The sequence below is a fragment of the Amblyomma mixtum genome, chromosome 1, assembly GCF_055824585.1.
Source record: "Amblyomma mixtum isolate Tamu chromosome 1, ASM5582458v1, whole genome shotgun sequence".
Classification (NCBI taxonomy): domain Eukaryota; kingdom Metazoa; phylum Arthropoda; class Arachnida; order Ixodida; family Ixodidae; genus Amblyomma; species Amblyomma mixtum.
The window spans coordinates 275,233,712-275,244,253 of NC_143012.1; the positions used below are offsets into that span (position 1 = coordinate 275,233,712).

General features: G+C 48.7%; 1 pseudogene; it reads right to left on the minus strand.

The window, feature by feature from the left end:
* Positions 1–2,494: 2,494 nt before the first annotated feature.
* Positions 2,495–6,260, minus strand: LOC149371754 (uncharacterized; annotated as a pseudogene).
* Positions 6,261–10,542: the final 4,282 nt, after the last annotated feature.

The window sequence follows — 10,542 nt, forward strand, 5'->3', positions numbered from 1 at the left end:
TCAGTCGGCAAACCGCGACTCGTCAGCGTCAGCCAGCGGGAAACGAGAGGGCGCTTTGATTTGAGCGGGGTGCGGTTGCCAGGAGACTGGCCAGTTTGTTTGCTCCGCCGTGGCCATCGCCTACGCGCCGGCCTAGCAGAGCGTACGAGGCGTCGCGGCGCTCGTTTGAGGAGCAGCTCATCTCTTCTGGTGTTTGCCAACACGCCAGAGCAGAGGATGGGTCAGGCTTCGCGGAACACGCAAGCGCCAATTTGATCACCGCCTCCTTAGCGCGGCTGTTCAATCGCTCTCTGTTTTTTTTCTTTCAACATCAGCTCCCTTTATTTTTTATTCCTTTTTTCTTTTGTCCAGTTCACTCCTGTTTTACTTTTTACTCCGCTGTGACTCTATATGACGGCTTACTTCTGTTTTACGTGAACTGTTTACGCTAGCAATATTTTATTTTCTGTATCTTTAATAGTTCTTTTTGTCGGCTATGTTATTTCCTCTTCTGAACGGTCCAAGTCACGTTGGACGAAGAAGAAGGTTGATAAGACCCTATTTTTTTTACACTTTCTCGTTTCGATTCGAGCAAAAACCACTCGAAATGAGAGAAAACAGAACTGGCTGAATGAACAAAAAGGAATGAAAAAATAATAAAACGAAAGAAAATAGAAACTTAGGGAAAACGGTGTTTATCTCTGCCAGAAGTAGCGAATTAAAATGAAAAATGGGTATAGCCGTTCACGTTTGCGCTATAAAGAAAGTAGGCGTAGCGAAAAGAAATTACTAAAGGGTGGTAGACGCAGAAAAAAAGGCGAAAGGGTGTTTGTTAACACTGATATGCACTTATCGTAAAATGTTGCTGAGGCCGTGAATTAGGCGCACATATCTGGGAACATAACGCGAAAACCCATCTTCCTGAAAAATGGAAGTCACTGCCCAAAAGCCAGAGTCCATGCAATAAAAACCGCGTGCTATGAAATTAGTTCTACTGCAACAATGGAACCTAAATGGACTGGGAAATGTTTGAATTAGCAGCTATCTTTTTGCCCTCGTCAGTTTTTCAAACTCTTCAAGAGGCTTTTGTATTTAAGAAAAATACAAGATTATCTAGCAGTTGTGCCCTTTTCTAACCTTTTTTTAAGTAGTTTAACCTCTTTGTTGGTTTCACTTTTTTTTTTTTTTGGGGGGGGGGGGGGGGGGAAGGGGCGGATTCTAAACATTTCCGAATCAAGCCTAATTGGGCTCTCAAATCAGGAAACTGGATTTCACAGCCAAGTTTAAACACACGACTGATATTATTTCTATGACGGAATGGCTTCGGAAAAGATGGTGTAATTGGTCAATTGGGACAAGCCCTCTTAACTTCTTGTTCGTCTTTCAGTTTACTCAATTTGAACATACCCTTTTCACGCCGTGTTCGTCTTTCAGTTTACTTTTGAGTTCAAATTTCTCCAGAACATCCTTTATTATACGCTTGTAACTGGCTCTTGAATGCCAGCTCCGTTTTATCGTTTAGCGTAGCATAACTCTGCGCGTTGTTCAAGCTGCGTGTAAAATGGTTACGCACTTTAGTAAGTAAGTACTGTGCAGTACTTGCCGCAACAACATTCTTTGGTGATGGTTCGCTGAAGTAACCTGTCTGTTGGCGTTCGTCTTGTCAGACAGATTGGGAATTCGAAAAAGAAAATGTAATAAAAAGGCTGGCAAACACACCAGCAGAATGATCTCTACCTTTGGGATTGAACAGACACCAGAAAATAACGCGAAATAATAAATGAATTGTATTACGCGCAGAGCTCAAAACAAGGCAAAAAGAGGGAAAAAACCTTAAAAAAAGTCCAGGCAAGGACGTCGAGTCGGGGGACACTGATGGACGTTAGCCTTTTACAGAACAGAATAAGCAGGACTTATCACGCGGCAATTTACAATCTGCAGCCGCATCCGCGCCGACCATGAATTTGCTCGCAAAACTCGCACCAACGGCACGAAAACATGTCGAGGAAGACTCGGCAAGAAGGCAATAAAATTGTGGACATGAGACATGTTTTTCGTGGTTTCGAGTTCCGTCGCCGCCGAAATAAAACTTTTTCTTTTCTCTTTTTGTCGCCTTCGTACTTCATTTGTCGTGATCTTTTTCTTTTTTCATTATTCAACAGCACAACGCCGCGGCAACGCACAGACGCGCCTACGAGAGAGATTCATTCGTCCAATTACCGAATCACGGTCCTTTCCAGAGCAGCACATAAAAACCTCCTTCCAAGCACAACAGCGGATCAGGTCTGACGACGGGGAACGTAGAACGCAGCTCGAACTCTAATAACGAGGCCAAAATGAGAAGAAAAATCGGGCGGTGCGGTCTTCTTATGATTCGGTTTGTCCTCCTCCTCTTGCTCCTCCTTTCCTCCTGCGGCGACGCCATCATTCGCTGCAGGCTGGGTCTGCAAGGTTCTGTCCTTCCTCGCAGAGGGGAGTTGTCGCGGGCGAACGATTTAGAATGAAAGCTCAGCCGTCACCTCTTTTTCTTGTCCGCCTTGTAAGAAAAATTGGGGCCAGGGAGCCGCTGAAACGGAGAGAGGGTTGAAATGGCGAAAAAAAAAGAAGGCAAAGGACCTACAGTGGCTGATACGGTGACGGTGCACACGTGAGAAGTAAAAAAATGAAAAAGAAAAGATGAAAACGTGGATCAAGCGCAAAAACACAGAATTCCTGGAGTGATACGCGATACCTGCTCTCCACTTTCATTTCTCTTCGCTCCACCCAACCCCTCTCCCCCTGCCACAGCCCTTACCAAGACTCCTCTTTGTTTTCCTTGCCTTTCATTTTTTTCTTTCCCTGTCGTCTCCTCTATACGGTGTCGCTAAATTGACGTTCTAGCAGCTCATTTCTCTTCCCTTCGGCCCGCAGGCGTTTCCAAGTGTCGCTGCCTTCATTTCTTACTTTGCGTCGCGTTTTTCTTTCGGCCATTCGTTGCCCGCGTCGCCTCCGCCGCCTCCTCTCCGGCTCGGCGAAAACGGTGACGCCACCGTGCCCGTCAGCCAGCGCGCCATCTCGATGTAAAGCTCTCGAGCACGCCCGTGTTCCCCTTTAGTGTTTTCCCCGTGAATAGAAAATAAGTGTGCTTTCCGCACGTCGTCTAGCTGTCGGCACTTTCCGTTTTTCTTGCGCGCGCTCACGCCGTCGCCGCGCCATTCTTCCTTCTCGATTGCGCATCGGTCTATAGGACGGCCTCGCGTCTGCCTGCTTCTCGGTAGGAGCCATAATTTTCTGAGAATCCGCCTCCCCCGCTTTCCCGTCCTCTGTCTGTTTCCTACTCTCGCCCAAAGCCGATATACACTGTTGAATAGGATGCGCTGAAAACGAATGGCCTTCAGTCGTAGAGATGAGCGATGTTGTGAGGAGAAGGCCGCGCTGCAGACCCAGATAAAAAAAGCAAGCTCGAGAGCGAGGCAAGAAGAAGAGAAAAAGCGGAAATGCTTTCGCTCTTTGGCGGCAACGCAATGTCTTCTGTTCTCGTGCATCCAGCGATGCATGCTTACTGTAGAGCGGCGGCTTTTACGAAAACGAATACAAAGGGAGTCGTAAACTTGGTTCAGCGGAAATAAAACGCGATTGGCTCATGCCGAGATAAAAAGGAACCATAAGTGCAAGCACCAAGGCGGACATCATTTAACTGCCATAGCGGCGACAAAGAACCACACAATAAACAAAAACATGAGACAGGCATCAACGTCCGTCAAAATTGCAAGGCAGCATGTGAGAGCTGCTTCAATTCCGAACGAAAATCGGTTAAAGTGTGAATTGCGCGTTCCAACTGAATAAACGGTCAGACGGCGTATCTGCCTCTTTTTCTCGCCTAGTGCTCTCTCTTCATAAGCTGCTGTTTCACCAGCTGATAGCGAAGTACTGACACGGTTCCACTCACGCGCAACTGTTCATTCCGATTTGGAGGGAGTATTAGAAGAGAACGGGAAAAATAAACTAGTGAACAAAGTTATCACCAAGGGAGCGCCTCCGGCGCACGAGGACAGTAAAAAAGAGAAGGTGCTGAAAGCATTTAAGTTTCAATTCTTGCCTGGTGAGTGGAACCCGAACTGCCCTTGTGTGTGGCAGCATAAAAGTTTAACGGGGCCAGCTGCTGTTTGCTCAGCGGAAGAGCATTCAAGGGGACGGCATTCGGGACGGATTCTTTGTTTTGCTTCTATACGTTCAGGGCCTATATTCTATCTCAGAAGTAGCTTGCAGTTCTGTGGAACCTACGGGGGTCTGAGCAAATAAGAAAAAACACGCTCCGTAAATATGTTCCTCCGCGCCCGTCCTCTCGCGACTGGAGGCTGCGTTACTAGGAAATAAAGCGTCCCAGTGTGAAAGCGTCCCAGCTGGAAATTAGGCGGAAGCCTTGTTTGCGAATGATGGCGCACCACTTCTCAGCAGGCCTCTGCAACTCTACGTTCGTGCGGTCTTTCTCTGATAATTTAAGCAGTGAATGAATCGCTGGGTGTATTTATGTCAAAACTACCAGGGTTCGCAAGACTGCAAAGGCCACTGGGGCCCTGGACTGAGGGCTCCACCTACGCTGAGAGAACGCTTATAACAATAAAGTTATTCATTCATTCATTCATTCATTCATTCATTCATTCATTCATTCATTCATTCATTCATTCATTCATTCATTCATCACGTATTCTGGTAATTGCTTGGAAAATAGTTAAACACTGTTCAAATATATTTGTTGTCTTGCAGGCCAGATTCGACAAGAGATCTCTACCTTCTACCCTGCTGCCAACTACTTGTGAGATAGAGTATAGTTTCTGTTCTGGCATTTCTTCACTGCCTACGTGTCGTCGCAGGCGCTGCTTCCTACTACGGCTTTCTTTTTCCAATTTCATCTAGGCACTCTATTTGGACAGCTACGTGAGTGTGTACCTCGTTTAGAAATGGTTTCCAATGCAACAAATCAAGAGTGGTGTTTAACATGCTCAGATATGCGACACTTTTTGCGCTCGAAGGCTCATCCAGACCGATTAACTCCGACTATTATTCTTGCCGAATCGAATTCATTGGGTTTTATCCCAACGTGAAACCATATTTGATTTAAATCATCCAAAAATCTTCGATGAATCTCGGATATGCATGCGAGCGGCAACAGTGCTCAGTGGCTGTTTAAAGACTCGCGCCCATAATTTTATTGCAACATCACGCTTTGGCGCTGCACTTTTTATTGCAACGCCGACGTTGATGACGCTGAACGCTGCGCTTCATTGGCGCTGCCTGGCCTTTGCAAGTTGCCTATACCTATGCTTACTGAAAGCAAGGTTTGGCGACGTTCTGTTTTATCAAACCTGCCGAAATTAAGATCCCTACATGCCTGAATGAATGGTATTCTGGACCAGGTTATACCCGCCAATAACCTTGTGCGCTGATCAAATTAAGAGTGTGTTGTTAAGAGGACGAAAAGTGAGGAAATATGTACTTCGGAGTAGATAATGTGACCACGAATTCCAACTCAATCCGTGCGCTTGCCCCCTGGGGGAATTAGGTGGCCACCAGCGGTGCGAACGTGGGTCCCAGTCCACGGTGTGAGAACATTTATAAGTTCTCAAGCAAGGGCAGGGCTCATCACCGAATAATCACCACCCGTATTGAGCATCGTGATCATATCAGTGCCATCAATTCTCATATGCAAATTGAATGCAGCGTATCGGATACTGTCGCTGCCTCTCTTTGTCCAGATATCGTCGGCTCGAGCGTTTCGCGATGGAGGATCTTGACACGTCCCGACGTCAGAGGTCTTGCCTCCAAAGGTCGCTGTTGTTAGTTTTCCCGACGTGGACTCGGCGAACGACGACCAGCAGAGCGGCTCTGCCGGCCGGGGCTGGAAGCGCGATAGCGGAGAGGCGAAACCGAACGAGACTCGCGCCATCCAGAGTAGACAGGGTTCTGGCATGCACAGAGATGCTCCACAATCTCATTGGTCGTTCGCCGTTCTGTGGGCAGGGTGCGTCGGAACGGAAGCCGGGAAGATCCACTTGACGGTACTTACACGCTCGGTAGAGATGGCCGGGCTCCCCGCCGCGATAGCAGAGAGGCGTACGGTTCGGTGTACGCCACAAATCGGACTTCCGAGGGCGTGGCCCAGCTGTAGCAGATGCGGCTGCGTAATATGGGGCGATGTTACTCACGGGAGACGTCTGGGTAATGGGAGCGTAGCCAGTAGTGCGACGTGCAACGGATGCGTACGGGGGTCTTCGGGGACATCGGGGACGCTTCGGGGACATCGGGTACCTCCATAACCTGCCGCACTTCGACCCTGACGACTTCGATCAGCGCTGCTAGCTGCGCAACCTGGAAAAACAGATCCGTTGGAGTTCCTCTCGAAGAACGAAGCGAATTAGTTAGCGCAAGGCGTCTGCACTGCCGCTGATGCACGACGAAAAAGCTTCGGGTGCCATTGTGTTGATGTCCCCCGTTTTGATGTTCCGTTGATGGAGCAACTTCTCCATGGGGGTCGCCTCGGTGAGAAATTGCGCAATCGGGCGAGGTTGGCGGCGCACGAGGCCCGCGAACAGCTCCTGCTTAACCCCACGCATGGGATGGTGAAGCTTCTTCTCCGTCGTGTTGGGGTCGGCGCGCTTGCAAAGACGGACCATGTCTTCAATATGTATGAGAACACTTTCGTTCGTGCGCTGGTTTCCGGAGCTCTGCACAGCCTCAGCCTGCTCCCGGCGGTCGGCTTTAGGGAATGGGGCCAGGAGATTCTGGAAAAACGTCTCCCAAGTGAGAAGGGCAGCCTTGTGGTTTTTAAACGACATCAGGGCATACTTTTAAGCAACAAAGTATACATCATAGAGCTTGCGCTCGTCGCTCCAGCCGTTGTAGCGGGCAACCCACTTGAAGGTCTCCAGCCAATCCTAAGCGTCTTCGAATACGTCTCCGCGAAAAGATGGCGGTGTTCGCGGTGGGCGGCAGAGAATCGGCGCCAGGGGCTTGGTGCCAGCGGCTATGGCAGTTGGAGTTGACGGTCCAGGCTGGATCGGCGCCGGCGGCCTGGTGTCAGTGGCTATGTCAGTTCGACTCGGCGGTCGAGGCTTCGTCGTCCTTGTGGGCGTGGGAAGGGGCGCAAATTCAGGCGACTCTCAGCGGAGACGGTTGCTAAGTAGCTGGTGAACCGGTGGTCGGGAAACGCGTCCAGCCCCTCCACCGAACTCTAACGAACAAAGCGAAGGAGAACCTCCGGAGCACAGCCGAAAAACTGCGGCGAGCCAAATGCTGTGCGAGCGCGCGGGCGAGAGGCAAACAACTCCTGCCTCTACTAATGCATCCGCTACTTCTCCGTCTACAATGGAATATATCAATATTAACTGATATTTTTGCGCTACTCAAGGCACAGAAGACTACTGCGGGCTATTACTAAGTTACTAACTACTGCGTTACTAAGTTACTACTGCAGTAATTAGTAACCAAGTTACTAATTACTAACCACTGCGGGAAATTGGTTTGGTTTGGTTTGGTTTATGGGGTTTAACGTCCCAAAGCGACTCAGGCTATGAGACACGCCGTAGTGAAGGGCTCCGGAAATTTCGACCACCTGGGGTTCTTTAACGTGCACTGACATCGCACAGTACACGGGCCTCTAGAATTTCTCCTCCAAAGAAATTCAACCGCCGCGGCCGGGATCGAACCCGCGTCTTTCGGGTCAGCAGCCGAGCACCATAACCACTGAGCCACCGCGGCGGCACTGCGGGAAATTACTAAGTTGGCTAAAATTGTATGTTTTAATATGTGTTCTGAAAGAATTTTCACTTGCTCAAAAAAAGCAAAATAACTGTTCTGCAAGATTTTAAATCTTAGGAGGAAGGCTCGTGCTAGCAGGTGCTTTTCGCTCACTTTACAATATATATTTTCACCTTAACTTTTCTACTAAATCAAGCTCGTGCTCGTAATCTGGCGTCATGTTTTCGTTTAAAAAAATGAAAACATACTCCTCCGCGCCTCGCAAGATGTTTTCTTCAGGCGGGATAAAACAGAGCGTACGGATTTATCTGTTGAAGACTATGCAAAACCTTGAGGTTTATGTAATCATTTGTAAAGAAGCTACACTAGGCCGTTTTTTTTTCAACTTTAGTATTACAGGCTGCGAAAAAGGCCTGCTACGTGCAGCGTTTTGCATTTCAGGAGCGCATGAAGGCGGCACAAAGAAAACAGCGTGGCGCCACAAAGGGACTGGTGCACGCAGCACAGGCGCATCGTCGACTGACGCGCCCTCACACGGCGTGTACAGCATCACGTGCTCAGTCGACGCAGTCCGGCCTGCGGCAGCCGCCGACGCGGTCCCAGCGGCAGCAATCGCAGCGTTGCTGCGTGTTTGCTTTAAACTCACCTCCGCAGCGGTGGCTTGGCGGCCGACAGGAGAGCGATCGCTGCCTGGCGGCGGGATTTGAGGGGGTCGTATTTTTCAGTCTTTGTTTTCTCTCCGCGCCATGCTTCCCACGAGCTTCGCGACAGCATCGACCACAGGGAGTGGATGGAGCGTTGTGTTTAGACTTCGAAGCTTTCCCGTTCTCAAGCCGAATGTGTCCATTTTTCGTTGCTTCCGACAAGGCCTTAAGGTGGGCGTCGGATTTCGCTGTACTCGCCTCGCTTACCGCACGGACAACGAAGACACGTGGACATAAGTTAGCCGTCGAGAAAGGGAACTCTGAGGCTGACAGCGGAAGAGCGCCGTAGACCGGGGATGCCCTCTGGATATCCACTGAGTTAGGGTTCTTGTCAGCGTTCGCACGCCTTTTGCGCTATTTACTTTTTCGCTGTAACTCTTCCCGGCACGCGTGTTTTTGCAACCAACCCTTCTGCCACGTGTAGTGTTTTCATATTGGCTGATACTGTCTGGCACATTCGGGATTTTTAAAGCCGCAAAGAAACGAGCATTTCCTAATGCGGGAAGGTTGCGACTATTTCAACATTAGTAAACATGTGACATTTGGTTGGCGTGCACGCTCACAAAAGTCAGCGCAGCTGTACTAAACAACTCATGCTTTATTAAACTTTAGTTCCTCGGAGATAATTAAAATGCCCTTGCACGAACTTAATGAAGAAGTTTTTCGCCATGCCAAACGTACAGAATTGTTTTCAAGTTTGCTGCACGCAGAAAATACTGGCTGTAATTATTTGCTCGCTAATACACTGTCAAAGTCAGGTTGCTGATATAAAAATAGGAAATTAAATTATTCTATGATAGATCTTTTTCGCCCCTTTTCTGCATACAGCACCTTTCTAAGACAGCGCAAAAAATTTATTCATGTCGCACCAACCAGTCTGCACGCCTGCGCGTGCAGACTGCGCGTGCGTGCCTGCGCGTGCCTGCGCGTGCGTGTGTGTGTGTAATAAAGTTGTTTCCATCCATCCATCCACTTATGCCATATCCCCCCTTTCCTTCTATAGTATTAAGGAAAGTAAAATTTCTATGTGTTTCTAGAATGCTAGGAAGCAGCAGTATAAACATTACTTAAGAAGGCCCATGTATAACGCTCATGAGGAATACTGCTTTCCGCTGAGCTCAAAAATGGCAGCGTCGAATCAAAACAAGCAAAATAAAGGAAATAACCGACTTTCGGCTAAGTGTAACGAAATAGAAGAATGCTTGCTATTTGGCTGCAAGCTTGGGTGACTTGAACCCGCTCGCTGAGTTTATGCAAGTTTAACGCCATTAAAAACAAAAGCTCTGCATCAAAATATAAAGCCACTTTGTTTCAATTTTCTCCACCTCCTGTTGGAGGAACCGCAAACGAAAATCCCCTCAAATAAGAAGAGTATTTATTTCAGTTCCAGGAGCTCATCAAGACGCAGCCATGCGTCGAGCGCTGTCTCCTCTCCGCAGACGGTCCTAAACAAGACAGATTTCTTTGCGTTGTGATAAATAGCGGATGTGAGGAAGCGCATAAGCGGACGCACGAATAAAAGAAAAAAAACAACTGAGATTCGAGGAGAACAGCGATAACTAAAAAAAAAAGAAAAAAAGTTTATTCCGGGCAGCGGCTCGTCTCTCCATTTACGTAAATACCAAACTGAGGGAATCAACCGCAAAAAAAAAAAGAAAGAGAGAACGTGCTCGTACTCCCCTTTCGGAGCGCGAGTTTTGTTCGAGCATGCGGTGCGCGAAAGCAGCGGGTCCGCCTCCTCTCACGAACCTTGAATTCGTTTGATGTTCGCAAAGGAAAGGGTAGAGAGAACAGGTTTGGGTGATGCGTGAGCCCGCATCTTGCCCCCACCGTGGAGTTGTCGCCCGCAACCAAATGCAAACGCGAAGACGACGGCGCCGAGCACATCGGAAGCGGAGCCGTCATCCGTCTTCATCAGCGGCAGCCGGCCCCCCTAAACTCGGCGCACCCAGAGTCACTGCCGAGCTCGTCAAGAGGCCGCAGCAGAAGAGAAGAAAGAGAAAAAGAAAGAACAAGAGGTGAATAAAGAAAGAAGTGGATAGAGCTACTACTGCCCACTTCGTAACCTGATGCCTCTATTCAGTCGAGGCAATTCTTGCGTGGAGCACCCTCGAGAGATTCG